This window comes from Callorhinus ursinus, unplaced genomic scaffold, assembly GCF_003265705.2.
Source record: "Callorhinus ursinus isolate GAN/ISIS: 27379988/994484 unplaced genomic scaffold, GSC_fseal_2.0 scaffold34, whole genome shotgun sequence".
Lineage (NCBI taxonomy): Eukaryota > Metazoa > Chordata > Mammalia > Carnivora > Otariidae > Callorhinus > Callorhinus ursinus.
In genome coordinates this window covers 3,468,162-3,484,023 of record NW_027397096.1, presented here as the reverse complement: position 1 = coordinate 3,484,023, position 15,862 = coordinate 3,468,162, and the positions used below count along the sequence as shown (strand labels likewise).

General features: G+C 38.8%; 1 protein-coding gene and 1 pseudogene across 1 annotated transcript in view; one reads left to right on the top strand and one right to left on the bottom strand.

Annotated features, from left to right (window-relative positions):
* The window catches only part of TAOK1 (TAO kinase 1), a 156,793-nt gene that overhangs the window by 24,557 nt on the left and 116,374 nt on the right, over positions 1–15,862 (top strand). The window lies entirely within an intron of this gene.
* Positions 5,570–5,687, bottom strand: LOC112808485 (U6 spliceosomal RNA; annotated as a pseudogene).

Sequence of the window (15,862 nt, the reverse complement as noted above, 5' to 3'; positions counted from 1 at the left end):
TATCTTCTTCTTTTTCTTTTTTTCTTAAAATATGTTGCGTTATTTGTTTCAGAACTACAGATCTGTGATTCAACAGTCTTACACAATTCACAGCGCTCACCGTAGCACATATCTTCCCCAATGTGTATCACCCAGCCACCCCATCCCTCCCACCCCCGACCACTCCAGCAACCCTCAGTTTGTTCCTGAGATTAAGAATTCCTCATATCAGTGAGGTCATATGATATATGTCTTTCTCTGATTGACTTATTTCACTCAGCATAACACCCTCCAGTTCCATCCACGTCGTTGCAAATGGCAAGATCTCATTCCTTTTGATGGCTGCATAATAGGAATGTGTATTCTTTGTTGGATGGAGTGCTTTATTTTTTTTTTTTTTAAAGATTTTATTTATTTATTTGAGAGAGAGAGAGAGAATGAGAGATAGAAAGCACGAGAGGGAAGAGGGTCAGAGGGAGAAGAGGACTCCCTGCTGAGCAGGAAGCCCGATGCGGGACTCGATCCCGGGACTCCAGGATCATGACCTGAGCCGAAGGCAGTCGCTCAACCAACTGAGCCACCCAGGCGCCCGGATGGAGTGCTTTATAAATGTGAATTAGGTCAGGTTATTTGAGTGTTAAGTTTCTGTATACCTATTGATTTTCTGTACCTGTTTGCTCAATTATAATGTTGAAATATCAACTATAATTACTCATTTGTCTTTTTCTTTTCAGTTTTGTCAGTTTTTCTTCATGCATTTTGAAGTTTTATTAGGTACATACACATTTAGAATTGTACATTTTTATTTTTTATTTTTAAAAAATTTTTTAAAGATTTTATTTATTTGAGGGAGAGAGAGAGGGCATGAGTGGGAGGGTGCACAGGGAGAGGGAGAAGCAAGACTCCCTGCTGAGCAGGGAGCCCAGCACAGGGTTCTGTCCTAGGACTCTGAGATCATGATCTCAGCTGAAGGCAGATGCTTAACCAACTGATCCACCAGGTGCTCAAGATTGTTGTATATTCTTGAACTGTCCTTTTCTCATTTTGAAATAATCCCTTTTCATCTTTGGTAACACTTCATCATTCTTAAAAAAAAAAAAACAACACTTCATCATTCTTTAAATAATTGTGTCGGGGCGCCTGGGTGGCTCAGTCGTTAAGCATCTGCCTTCGGCTCAGGTCATGATCCCAGGGTCCTGGGATCGAGCCCCGCACAGGCTCCCTGCTCAGTGGAAAGCCTGCTTCTCCCTCTCCCATTCCCCCTGCTTGTGTTCCTTCTCTCTCTTTGTCTCTGTCTGTCAAATAAATAAATAAAATCTTTAAAAAAAGTTGTGTTAAAATTACATAAAATGAACCATTTTAACAATTTTAAAGTGTATAGTTCAGTGGCATTACGTGCACTCAGAGTGTTGTGTAATCATTGCCATTATTCATCTCTAGAACTTTTTTTTATCATCCAAAACAATCTATGTGTTCATTAAAGAACAGCTCCAGTCCCATCCCCACCTTCCCTGGGCCTGGTAACCTCTGTTGTTTCTGTCTCTATGAATTTGCATTTTCTAGGTAGCTAATATAAGTGGAGTCATACAGTATTTGTTCTTTTGTGTCTGGGCTTATTTCACTTAGCATAATTTTTCATGGCTCGTCTGTATAGTTGCATATCTTAGAATTTATTCCTTTTTTTTTTTAAAGATTTTATTTATTTATTTGAGAGAGAGAGAATGACAGAAAGCACGAGAGGGAAGAGGGTCAGAGGGAGAAGCAGACTCCCTGCTGAGCAGGGAGCCCAATGCGGGACTCGATCCCGGGACTTCAGGATCATGACCTGAGCCGAAGGCAGTCGCTTAACCAACTGAGCCACCCAGGCGCCCGAATTTCATTCCTTTTTAAAAGATTGAAAAGGAATGTGTGTATCTCACATGTTCATTTGTTTATTCATCTATTTTTTCAAAGATTTATTTATTTATTTGAGAGAGAGAGATGGGGGAGGGGCAGAGGGAGAGAGACTCTCAAGCAGACTCTACACTGAGTGCAGAGCCCAGGTGGGGCTCAGTCCTATGACCCTGAGATCATGACCTGAGCTGAAATCAAGATTCGGATGCCCAACCAACTGAGCTCTCCAGGTGCCCCTGTTTATTCATTTATTGATAGACTTTGGGTTGTTTCTACCTTTGGGCTATTGTGAATATTGCTGCTGTGAACAGTGGTATACATGTATCTCTTTGAGCACCTGCTTTCAATTTTGGGTATGTACTCCTGTATTTTTTTTTTTTTGAAAGATTTTATTTATTTATTTGTGAAAGAGAGAGATAGCAAGAGGGAGATCACGAGCAGAGAGGCGAGAAGAGGGAGAAGCAGGCTCTTCACTCAGCAGGGAGCTGGATGCGGGGCTCCATCCCAGGACCCCGGGATCATGACCTGAGCTGAAGGCAGACACTTAACTAAGCCACCCAGGTGCCCCTACTTTAACATTTCTTATAGTGCCCATCTGCTGTTAATGAATTCTCACAGATTTTGATTGATAATCATTTCACCTTAATTAAAAGAAACTCTTGTTTGATGTAACTGTAGATTCACATGCAATTGTGAGAAATAATACAGAGAGATCTTGTCGACTCTTTGCCCAGGTTCCCCCAATGGTAATATCTTGGGTAACTATAGTGTAGTATCACAAGTAGGAAATTGACATTGATACAGTTCACTTGACCTTACTCAAATTTCACCAGTTTTGCCTACACTCCTTTGTGTTTGTTTTTTTATTTTTTTTTGTATACCAATTTTACTTTATTTGTTTCCTTTTTTTTATTAACATATAATATATTATTTGTTTCAGGGGTACAGGTCTGTGATTCATCAGTCTTACACAATACACAGCACTCTGTTGTTTTTTTTAAAGATTTTATTCATTTGATGGAGAGAGAGAGCACAAGCAGGGGGAGCGACGAGAGGGAGAAGCAGGCTCCCTGCTGAGCAGAGCCCAGCGTGGGGCTCAATCCCAGAATCCTGGGATCATGACCTGAGCCAAAGGCAGTTGCTCAACCGACTGAGCCACCCAGGCACCCCTGTGTGTGAATTAGTGTATATATTTAGTTCTGTGCAGTTTTATCACATGTGTAGATTCCTATGACAGCTACCACAGTCAATACAGAATAATTCCATCACAAGGATCACTTGTGCTACCCTTATTGTCACAGCTGCCTCTCTCCCTTACCCACTCGAACCCCTAGAAATCACTTGTGTTCTTCATCTCTACAATTTTGACATTTAGGGAGTGTGTGGAATTATACAGTGTATACTTTTTGAAATAAGCTTTTTTCCACTTAGCATGATTTGCTTGAGATTCATCTAAGTTGTTAAATGTACCAGTGGTTTGTTCTTATTGCAGAGTAGTTGTTTATGGTATGTATGTACCATGTGTTGTTTAACCATTTACTTACTAAAAGCTATTTGGGTGTTTCCCAGTTTTTTGTTATTACAAATGAAGTATAGGCATACAAATGGTGTAGGTTTTTGTGTGAATTTAAGTTTTGCTATCTGGGATAAATATCCAAGAATTCAATTGTTGGGTCGTATATCACACACATGTTTAGTTTTGTAAGAAACTGCCATACTTTTCTGGAATGTCTGTAACAGTTTACATTTTTACTAATGAGGGGAGCCTGGGTGGCTCATTCGGTTGAGGGTTGGACTCTTGGTTTCAGCTCAGGTCATGATCTTAGTGTTGTGGGATTGAACCCTGCATTGGGCTCCACACTGGGCATGGGGTCTGCTTGAGATTCTCTCTCTCTGCCTCTCCCTTTGCCCCTTCCCCTGCCTCGCATTTGTGCTCTGTTTTTCTCTCTCTCTCTCTCTCTCTCTCAAATAAATAATACCTTTACATTTCTACTAATGATATGTGAGTAATCCAGTTTTTTCATATCTTCACTAGCCTTTTTTTTAATTGTGGGAAATATATGTAGCATAAAATTTACCATTTTAGCCATTTTTCAGTGTATAGTTCTGTGCGGGGCGCCTGGGTGGCTCAGTCAGTTAAGTGTCTGCCTTCAGCTCAGGTCATGATCCCAGGGTCCTAGGATTGAGCCCCGCATTGGGCTCCCTGCTCAGCGGGGAGCCTGCTTCTCCCTCTTCCGCTTCCCCTGCTTGTTCTCTCCTTCTCTCTCTCTCTCTATCAAATAAATAAAATCTTTTATAAAAAAATGTATAGTTCTGTGGCATTAAGTACATTGACATTGTTGAGCAACCTTCTCTACCATCCATTTCTAAAACTTTTTATCTTTCCCCAGTTAAAATTCTGTATCAATTAAACACTTATTCCTCATTCCCCCCCTCCCAGCCCCTGGGAATTAAATAGTATTTGAAAGGAATCATAAAATGTTTGACCTTTTGTGACTAGCTTATTTCATAGCATTTGGTGTTATAATTTTTTTTTATTTTAGCCATTCTGATAGGTGTGTAGAATCACCTTCAATTTTATTTTATTTTTTTAAAAGATTTTATTTATTTATTTGACAGAGACACACCAAGAGAGGGAACACAAGCAAGGGAGGTAGAGGAAGGGGAAGCAGGCTTCCAGCTGAGCAGGGAGCCCGATGTGGGGCTCAATCCCAGGACCCTGGGATCATGACCTGAGCCAAAGGCAGATGCCCAACGACGGAGCCACCCAGGCGCCCCTCACCTTCAATTTTAAAATATATTTTTTTACCGTATATGATAGTCTTGATTGACAATTTTTTTAGTACATTAAAGATGTCATGCCATTATGTTTTTGACTTGCACAATTTTAGATGAGAATTCAGCAGTCATTCTTATTTTTGTTTCTCTGTAGGAAACATGTCTTTTTTTCTCTGACTAGTCTTAAGACTTTTTTTATTATTGATTTTTCAGTAAGTTTACTATGATGTACTTTCGTCTTGATTTGAAGTTATCCTAGAGGTGTTTATTGAGTTTCTTGAATCTGTGGGATTATAGTTTCCATCAAAATTAAATTTTGGTCATTATTTCTTCTAATAATTTTTTTTAGTTCACCCTCTTATGTGGTACTCTAATTTCATTTATGTTAGATCACTTAATATCGTCCCTCAGTCACTGTGATCCTATACATTTTTTTTCTTTTTTTTGTCTGTGCTATTATATGGTTATTTTCATGTCTCCATATTGGATCTTTTAAAAATTTATATTTTCTTCAGTGTCACATGTGCCGTTAGTCCCATCTAGTATATTTTTAAATTTCTGAATTGTATTTTTCATCCTTTGAAGTCCCATTTTGTTCTGTTTTGGTTTTTTCTCTCTTTTCTCTCCTCATTATGTATATGTTATTATTTAAATGCTTATAGATATTTAGAATAACTAATTTAATGCCCTTTTCTGCTAATTTCTCTTTCATTTTGAGGTCTATTTTTGTTGATCAGTTTTTCTGCCAGTTATGGATATTCCTGGGATTTTTGGTATATCTTTCTTTTTTAATTTGCATTTTTTTAAAGATTTTATTTTTAAGTAATCTTTACACCCAATATGGGACTTGAACTTACAACTCTTGAGATCAAGAATTGCATGCTTCACTGACTGAGCCAGCCAGGCACCCCTGCATTAAAAAAATTTTTTTTTTAAATGGACGGCTTCATGAATTTTCATGACATCCTTGCACAGGAGCCATGCTAATATTCTCTGTATCGTTGTAATTTTAGTACACGTGCTGCTGAAGCCAGCACTTTTTGGTATGTCTTTTATTTGATTGAGTCTAGTATGTTGTCACTTTTTTCTTTTTATGCTGAATTTTTTGTCTATTTTTAAAGAATGTTAAACTTTGTTCTGATGGGCAGGTAAGTTACTTGTGGATCAGTTTAATCCCTTCAGGGTTGTTTTTAAGCTTCACTAAGGTAAATTTAGAGTAGTCTTTATACTAGGGCTAATTTAGCTTTCCTATTAAGTTATGACCCTTTTGGGGGTCTCTACTGAGTGCCATAAGTCTTCAACAAGGACTCTCCATTGTGGATGAGTTGGAACTCAGACATCTTCTAGCCTGTATGATTTCTGGGAGTTTAGCTCCCCAGTAGTTGTTCTTTGCCTGGCCTTATCAGAGTTTCACCCTGTGCATGTGGAACATAATTCAGCAAAATATTGGAAGGCATCCCCTAAACAGTTCTGGAATTCTTTCTCTAGAAAGTCCACTTTATTTTGGTTGGCTTGGCCCTCCTATACTCTTTGTCGTCTTAGCTCAGAGAGTGCTGTGCTTTACTTGGAATTCCTTTGTGCTGCATCCTGGAAAGTATTTTTAGGTAGAAAGCCAGTAACCATAGAACTTACCTTGTTTTACTTCTGTCAGGGATTATGGTCATGTGTTGCTTCTTGTTCAGTGCCTAAAAAGGAATTTTATTTTTTTCCAGTTCTTCAGGTCTTATGACAGGAAAATAAATCCTGTCCCATTTACTCTATCATTGCTCAGAAGCAGAAGTTGATCCCAAATTTGCATACACCAATTCTCAAAAACTGTTTGATTGATTTAAATTTTTTCATAATATTATAGCCAATATTGTGATACTATCTTCTTTTTTTTTAAGTTTATTTATTTAGGTAGTCTCTACACTCAACTTGGGGCTTGAACTTACAATCCTGAGGCCAAGAGTCATGTGCTTCTCTGACTGAGCCAGCCAGTGCCCCTGGTGATGCTATTCTTTTTTTTTTTTTTAAGATTTTATTTATTCAGCAGAGCATACAAGCAGGCGGAGTGATAGGCAGAGGGAGAAGCAGGCTCCCCACTGAGCAGGGAGCCCGATGTGGGGCTCCATCCCAGGACCCTGGGATCATGACCCGAGCTCAAAGCAGACGCTTAACCAACTGAGCCACCCAGGCGCCCTGGAGATACTATTCTTGATTGAATTGTGACAGCACATACTTGACATATTTCTACTCCTTCTTTTGCCTTTTGGAAGAGTTAGTGGGGTCAGTGGAAGAATATAATCCATACAGAAATAAGTGCAGAATATGGAATAAAATAGCTGCAAAATGGCATGGGTATTTTTTTTTTTTTTTACAATATTTTGGTGTGTTAGTGGAATTGATAAGAATTTACACACAAGGGAATAATTGAAGTAGATTTGGAATGGTGGATAAGATTTATAGGCAAAGATGGTGGGATAGCATTCCAAGTGGAGAAGATAGCACTAGTATATGTGATGATGCCATTGGTGAGAAATAAGTTCAGAAATGTTGATTGGACCCAAATGGGGAGAACCCTGAAAAGTCTCCCTAGAGAAGATTGTAATAGTGGGAAGTTGTGGGTCATTTAAGAATTTTGAGCAGGAGGATTAAGTTATACTTTCGACGTGCTTTAGAGATCTTAAATGAGTCAAGGGTGCTGTATCCATTAGAGTCTTTGTTTGCCAGCAGAAAAGTGACATAGTCTCTCTTAAGGAGAAAAGAAACTTATTGTAAGGCTACTAATTTGCTCATAGATATAAAAGGAAGGTTGGAGAGTCAGTCTGGGAGCTCCTGGGATGTTGATAACAGGAATGAATTGACTTTTTTTTTTTCTTTGAGAGAGAGGGAGAGAGCACAAGCAGGTGAGTGGAGGGTAGGAACAGAGGGAGAGGGAGAGAGAATCTTAATCAGGCTTGACGCCCAACGTAGAGCCCCATGTGGGCCTTGATCTCAGAACCCTTACCTGGGCCAAGAAACCAAGAGTTGGACACTTAATCAACTGAGCCACCCAGGCGCCCCATGAATTGATAGTCTAAACAGGCCACCAGAATAAATTAGTGCCACCCATTTCCCCCCCAAACTTGTCTCATTTGCTCAAGATTTAGGATCCTTGAGAACAGAGAGTGGGATTGGCTTAGTAGGGTTCATGTCCAATCATCTATGAGGGCAGAACTAGGGCTATTTATTTATTATTTTTAAAATCCTATTTTTTAAATAATTTCTACACCCACTCTGGGGCTCAAACTCAACAACCCCAGGATTAAGAGTCGCATGCTCCACTAACTGAGCCAGTCAGGTGCCCCAGAACGAGGCATATTTTATACATAGTCCTGTCTAGGTAGAGGAGAGGTAATTTCCCAGAAGGAAATCAGTTCCTTTACTAAAAAGTGGGGGTAGGGGCGCCTGGGTGGCTCAGTTGTTAAGCGTCTGCCTTCAGCTCAGGTCATGATCCCAGGGTCCTGGGATCGAGCCCCGCATCGGGCTCCCTGCTCCACAGGAAGCCTGCTTCTCCCTCTGCCACTCCCCCTGCTTGTGTTCCCTCTCTCGCTGTGTCTCTCTCTCGCTGTGTCTCTCTCTGTCAAATAAATAAAATCTTAAAAAAAAAAAAACGGGGGTAGATTCTGGGAAGCCAGTAAACAGCGATAGATGTACATAATGGATTAAGGGGGAAAGACTAGAGATTAGAATGCTTGTTTTGGGGGCACCTGGGTGGCTCAATCAGTTAAGTGTCTGCCTTTGGCTCAGGGTCCTGGGATTGAGCCCCGGGTTGGGCTCCCTGTTCAGCGGGAAATCTTTTTCCTCTCCCTCTGCCCCTCCCCCCTGCTTGTGCTTGTGCTCTCTCTCAAATAAGTAAAATCTTGAAGAAAAAAAAAATAAGAATGTTTGGGAGGTTACATCAAAAACTAATGATGTAATGTATGGTGATTAACATGACAATAAAAATAAAAAAAGAATGGGAGGTTTTTTTCTCTAGAACAGACAAGAGGTTTTGATGTGAAAAACATCACAGTGAAAAACACTGTGAAGATAGAATCTGTAAAATTTAGTAGCAAATTCTTGCTCATTCAAGTACACATGATTCTAAAGAGCCTAGGTGATAGTAAGCAAATTACTTAACTTTTTTCAACCTCAGGTATAATTTGGGTTGATAATTATTTTAGGACAGTTGTCAGAATGCAATAAAATAAGTAAAATGCCTGGAATATATAATAAGAATTCAGTGTTAAGCAGAAAAACAGGGAGGATTTCTTTTGATTGTGTTTGGTTGGGAGGTGCTTTATTTTGTTACCTCTGAATACTTAGAATTTAATGCCTTTCTGTTAGGGAACGTTATGCAAACAGAAAGGAAGCATTCTGGATTAGACATTAGTTTTAGATTTAGAGTTTTTAAAGTAAGCCTTTTATTTTTATTTTATTTTATAGTTTTAGATTTACAGAAAAATTAGTACAGAGAGTTCTCATGTACCTTTCAGCCAGCTTCCTCTGTTTGTTTTTTTTTTTTTAAGATTTTTTTTATTTTTATTTATTTATTTGAGAGAGAGAGAACGAGAGATAGAGAGCACGAGAGGGAAGAGGGTCAGAGGGAGAAGCAGACTCCCTGCTGAGCAGGGAGCCTGATGTGGGACTCGATCCTGGGACTCCAGGATCATGACCTGAGCTGAGGCAGTCGCTTAACCAACTGAGCCACCCAGGCGCCCCAGCTTCCTCTGTTAATGTTTTAAATGACAATGGATATATTTGTTGAAATTATGAAGTTCATATTGATACAAAACTATTAACTAAATTACTGACTTTATTCAGATTTATCCAGGTTTTTCCACTGATGTCCTTTTTCCTATTCCAGGATCCAGTTCAGGACATTACCTTGCATTTAGTAAATTTAGATTTTTTTTTAAAAAAGATTTTATTTATTTATTTGACAGAGAGAGACGCAGCGAGAGAGGGAACGCAAGCAGGGGGAGTGGGAGAAGGAGAAGCAGGCTTCCTGCAGAGCAGGGAGCCAGATGCGGGACTCAATTCCAGGACCCTGGGATCATGACCTGAGCCGAAGGCAGACGCTTAATCACTGAGCCACCCAGGTGCCCCAGTAAATTTAGATTTTTAATTCTAGTTCTGTTAGTAAGTGTGACCTTAGGCAACCACTCAACCTTTCAGGCCCTGATCCATAATGTGAATATTGACTTAAAGGATATCTAAGGTATTATAATTCTGTTCTGAGTCTTTTTATATCTGTCACACAGTAGGCTCAATTTTTATTTTCAAAGGGATTTTAAGATCTAATCAATATGCTAGGTCTTGTTGACAGTAAAAAAAAATTCAATTTTTATCTTGTAACTGTACTTTAAGTATTAAAGGAAAACTATATATTGAGATTTGGGAAAACTCACAAAAGCTTTTTCTTCTGTTTGAAGAAAAAATGACAAGGCAGGGTTTGTTGTGTTTTGACTCATTTTCTCTGCAAATATTAGTTCACAAATTTTCTATTAGTTGTGTAATGATTGAAAGGAAAGTCATAAAATATATGTATTGTTAAATTGTTTTTTTGTGGGGGAATATTAGGGAGGACACAAAGCTTAGAAATGTAAGTTAAAGGTGGCTCTTACTATAGTGGAATATATGATGGAGATAATTGAGAGCAGATATGTCCTAAATAATCCAAGTAGTTTATATTTTGTTTATTAGTGCTTCTCAGGTTTGGGCATAATTTGATGTAGGTTAAATTGTTTATATTTTAAATTGTTGCCCCTTTTCACTTCCAAACTAGGTTAAGGAGAATATCATATTAGATAAAATCTCCACAGTTGTATTTTATCCGTCAGACTCTCCTATTCAAAAATGTTGAATACAACCTACCAGTAGTCTTGACTTACAAATAATTGACTCTGATTTAATAGTAGGTTCAATTAAATGACTTCATTACTCTTAAGGACTTTGAAGTGTAATGTTTGACCATTGTATTATTCATTTTCATAACATATTTTTTTAATAAATTATATTTAGTAATTGCATAAATTCGTTTTTCTAATCTAGCAACTTTCAACCTTTGGTTTACAAAAAAAAAGGTTATAAAAAGTTGTAGATATATAGGTTTGATGAGGGGCCAGAGGTATGCATTTTAAAAACACACTAGGCAGTTTTTACACAGGTAGCTGTAGACCATACTTCGATAAAAACATAATTGTACATAAAATCTTTTTATTTACTGTCACAATTCTTGTATTAAAACCTTATTTTTCATTGCTTACCTGATTTCTATATTCATTCTGATATTTCTTGGATGCCTACTATCAGAGTTACTGTGTTAGGTACATCAGATTCAAAGATTAATAAGATAGCCTCTGCCTTTAAGGAACTACCTAGTAGTAGGATGAGATAGATTGGGTAACAATTCAGAACAGTGAGATGAGGTAAGTATTAATTGAGTATAAGCAGACCTTATAGAAGCATTACATACACACACACACACACACACATACACACACACACACATAAAGCAGTTAATTGTGCCTGGAAAAAGAATTGGGTTGGGAAAAGTTTCCCAGTGGAGATGATAACCAGAGATTGAAGAAAGTAGAGGAGTATAGACAACATCAAAATAAAAAGCTTCTGCACAGTGAAGGAAACAATCAAAAAACTAAATGGCAGCCTACTGAATGGGAGAAGATATTTGCAAATGACATATCTGATAAAGAGTATCCAAAAATATATAAAGAACTGATACAACTAAACACCCAAAAAACAATCCAATTCAAAAATGGGCAGAAGAGGGGTGCCTGGCTGACTCAGTTAGTAGAGCATGTGACTCTTGATCTCAGGGTCATGAGTTCAAGCCCCAGCTTGGCATAGACTTACCCAAAAAAAAAAAAAAGAGAGAAAAAGGAAATAATGGGCAGAAGACATGAACAGACATTTCTTCAAAGAAGACATACAGATGGCCAACAGACACATGAAAAGATGCTTCATCAACATCACTTATCATCAGGGAAATGCAAATCAAAACTACAATGAGATATTACCTCATACCTGTCAGTACGGCTAAAATCAAAAAGGCAAGAAATAACAAGTGTTGTCAAGGGTGTGGATTAAGAGGAACCCTTGTGCACTATTGGTAGGAATGCAAACTGGTACAGCTACTGTGAAAAGCAGTATGGAGGGTCCTCAAAAAGTTAAAAATAGGGTGCCTGGCTGGTTCAGCTAGAGGAGTATACAACTCTTGATCTAGGGCTCAAGCCCCATGTTGGGTGTATAGATTACTTAAGTAAATAAAACTTTAAAAAAAGGTTAAAAATAGAATTACCCTATGATCCAGTAATTGTGCTACTGGGTATTTACTCTTAAAATACAAAAACAAAAATTCAGTGGGCTACATGCACCCCTATATTTTATTGCAGCATGGAAGCAGCCCATGTGTCCATTGATAGATGAATGGATAAAACAGAGGTGGTATAGGGGCTCCTGGGTGGCTCAGTTGTTGTCTGCCTTCAGCTCAGGTCACGATCCCAGGGTCCTGGGATCGAACCCCGCCTCGGGCTCCCTGCTCGGCAGGAAGCCTGCTTCTCCCCTCCCCGCCCCCCCCCACTTGTGTTCCCTCTCTCGCTGTGTCTCTCTCTGTCAAATAAATAAATAAAGTCTTTAAAAAAAAAAGGTGGTATATATATACAATGGAATATTATTCATCTACAAAATGGAATGAAATCTTGCCATTTGCAACAACATAGATGGAGCTAGAGAGTATAATGCTAAGTGAAGTAAGTCAGAGAAAGACAAATACTATATGATATTACTCATGTGGAATTTAAGAAACATGCAAAGGAAAAAAAAAGAATGAGAGAGATAAACTAAGAAACAGACTCTTTTTTTTTTAAATATTATATTTATTTATTTATTTGAGAGAGAGAATGAGATAGAGAGAGTACATGAGAGGGGGGAGGGTCAGAGGGAGAAGCAGACTCCCTGCTGAGCAGGGAGCCCGATGCGGGACTCGATCCCGGGACTCCAGGATCATGACCTGAGCGGAAGGCAGTCGCTTAACCAACTGAGCCACCCAGGCGCCCAAGAAACCAGACTCTTAACTGTAGTGAACAAGCTGACGGTTACCAGAGGGGAGGTGGGTGTGGGGATTTAAGGAGTATACTTATGATGAGCACTGAGTAAGGTATGGAATTGCTGAATATTGTACACCTGAAACTACTATAACACTGTATGTTAACTATACTGGAATTAAAATAAAAACCTTAAAAAAATAAAAATAAACAAAATAAAGCATGTAGAGGAGTTTGGCATGAAGTGCTTCCTGGGCCAAAAAGCCTAATCTAAATCTAAAATAACTTAAAGAGCTATCTATTTATTTGAGAGAGAGTGCATGCGCACAAGCAGGGGAAGGGGCAGAGGGGGAGGAAGAGAGAATTCAAACAGACTCTGTGCTGAGCTGGATGTGGGGATTCACCTCACAACCTTGAGATCATGACCTGAGCCGAAACCAAGAGTCAGATATTTAACCAGTTGAGCCATCCAGGCGCCCCTAAAAGTAATCTGTTTCAAATATTGAAGTTAAATATTTCTTTCCTTTTGTTAATAAAGGAATTATTCTTGGCTAACGTAAACTAGAGTTATCCAAGTTACAATTGGTGTACAGTGGGAATAGTTATACCAGAAGCAAAATGTTTTTTCTTTATTTCTTCATCATATTCATTCGATGCTCACTGCTGAATCACCAGAACATTACTTTATACATTTGGACATAATGGATATTTTAACTGTTGTCTTTATATTTTCTTGAAAAACAGAAGATATTATGACCAACATTTCTTAAAATAATTTAAAAACTATTGTAAGATTATTACATTTTGTTTATTGAGCTTTGATCAGTAGTTTCCTTTTTTTTTTTTTAAAGATGTTATTTATTTGGCAAAGAGACAGCCAGCCAGAGAGGGAACACAAGTAGGGGGAGCAGGAGAGGGAGAAGCAGGCTTCCCGCAGAGCAAGGACTGATCCCAGGACCCTGGGATCATGACCTGAGCCAAAGGCAGACGCTTAACGACTGAGCCACCCAGGCGCCCCAGTAATTTCCCTTTATCAGAAAATGTTGACATTCTTGAAAAGTATTGTGATACTGAACTAACAAGACTGAGCTTTTATGATGAAGATTTTATGTCTTCTAGGTATTATAATACTGATATTTGTGTTACTGATATTTTTTAAAAGATTCTATGTAAAAAATAATGATTTTATTTTTAAGTAATCTCTACACCCAACATGGGACTTGAACTTACAATCCTGAGATCAACCGTTGCATGCTCCACCAACTGAGCCAGCCAGCCAGGTGTCCCTGTGTTACTGGTATTTTAAAGTTCTCTGGAAAAAATAGTTTTAAAAGTAATTTATGTGTAAATGTAGAACATTTGGAAGATAAAAGCCACCACTGATTTTACCACTTAGAAGATATCAGGGTTTTGGTGTATTTCCTTTACTATTGCTTCTGTGTTTTTTTAATGTGTAGACATTGTATAGCATAGTAGTTAAGAGTGGAGATTCTAGGGGCACCTGGGTGGCTCAGTCGGTTAAGCCTTTGGCTCAGGTCATGATCCCAGGGTCCTGGGATCAAGCCCCACATCGGGCTCCTTGCTCAGCGGGGAGTCTGCTGCTCCCTTTGCCCCTTTCCCTGCTTGTGCTCGCTCTCTCTAATAAAATCTTAAAAAAAGAAATGGAGATTCTAGAATTAAATCCTTTCGGTTCAGATTTTTGTTCCACCACTTATTAGCTGTGTGATTTTTTTTAAAAAGATTTTATTTATTTGAGCATCAGTAAGTGGGAGAAGCAGACTCCCTGCTGAGCAGGGAGCCCGATGTGGGGCTCAATCCCATGATCCTGGGATCATGACCTGAGCCTAAGGCAAATGCCTAACAGACTGAGCCACCCATGGGCCCCTTAGCTATGTGATTTTAGCAAATCACTTAATTTCTCTGAATCTTGAGTTTCAAAATCTGTAATATGGGGATAATTATTTTATTTTTTATTTTTTAAGGATTTTATTTATTTGACAGAGAGAGACAGCCAGAGAGGGAACACAAGCAGGGGGAGTGGCAGAGGGTGAAGCAGGCTTCCCACTCAGCAGGGAGCCCAGTGCAGGGCCCTGGGATCATGACCTGAGCAGAAGGCAGACGCCCAACGACTGAGCACCCAGGCGCCCCAGTGATAGACCTTTAGATTGTTTCTAGCTGTTTTGTGCTTATAAATAATGCTGTTATGAACATATTTGTTATAATTATTTTTTAGTTCCTAGAGGTAGAGTTGAGTCAAAGGGCAGGAGGGTTTTTATATTGATGCCTAGCCCAGCATTGCTTTCCAGAAATGCGAATCAGTGTACATTCTTATTTCTCATACATTTTTTTAAAAAAAAGATTTTAATTATTAGAAATGGGGCCATGGGAGAGGGAGAATCTCAAGTAGACTCCAGGTGGAGCACAGACTGGAGTTGAGACTCCATTCCACAACCCTGCCATTATGACCTAAGCCGAAACCAAGAGTCCAGATGCTCGATTGACTGAGCCACCAGGCATCCCTGTCATACATTGTTACATATGTACCTTTGAGAGTCCTAGGCTTGACCACTAAATCCCTGAAATTTCAATGTCTGAAAAAACCATTTCTTTCTTTTTTTTTTAAATTAATTTATTTATTTGACAGAGACAGCGAGAGGGAACATAAGCAGGGGGCAATGGGAGAGGGAGAAGCAGGCTTCCCACTGAGCAGGGAGCCCAATACGGGGCTCGATCCCAGGACCCTGGGATCACAACCTGGGCCGAAGGCAGATGCCCAATGACTGAGCCACCCAGGCACCCCAAAACCATTTGTTTTCATGTCTGTTTTTATTGGTTTGATTTTTATTGGTGTAGTATAAGCTTGCTTGAGAATTGCCTATTTTTTTTTTAATTTGCTTGAGCCCTTTTTAAATATCTTTTATATTCACATAAACTAGTTGGAAATATTTTTAGCAGTTTGAAGTTTGTCTTAATTTTCAGCAGTGTTTTGGGAAAACTTAATGTTTTAAAATTTACATAGGTATTGACTGTTCTTTTTTGTTGTTTATTTTTATCTTTAGTTCTTTTTTAAGATTTTATTTTAGAGAAAGAGAGTGCACAAGTTGGGGGGGTTAAAGGGAGAGGGAGAGGATCTCAAGGAGGCT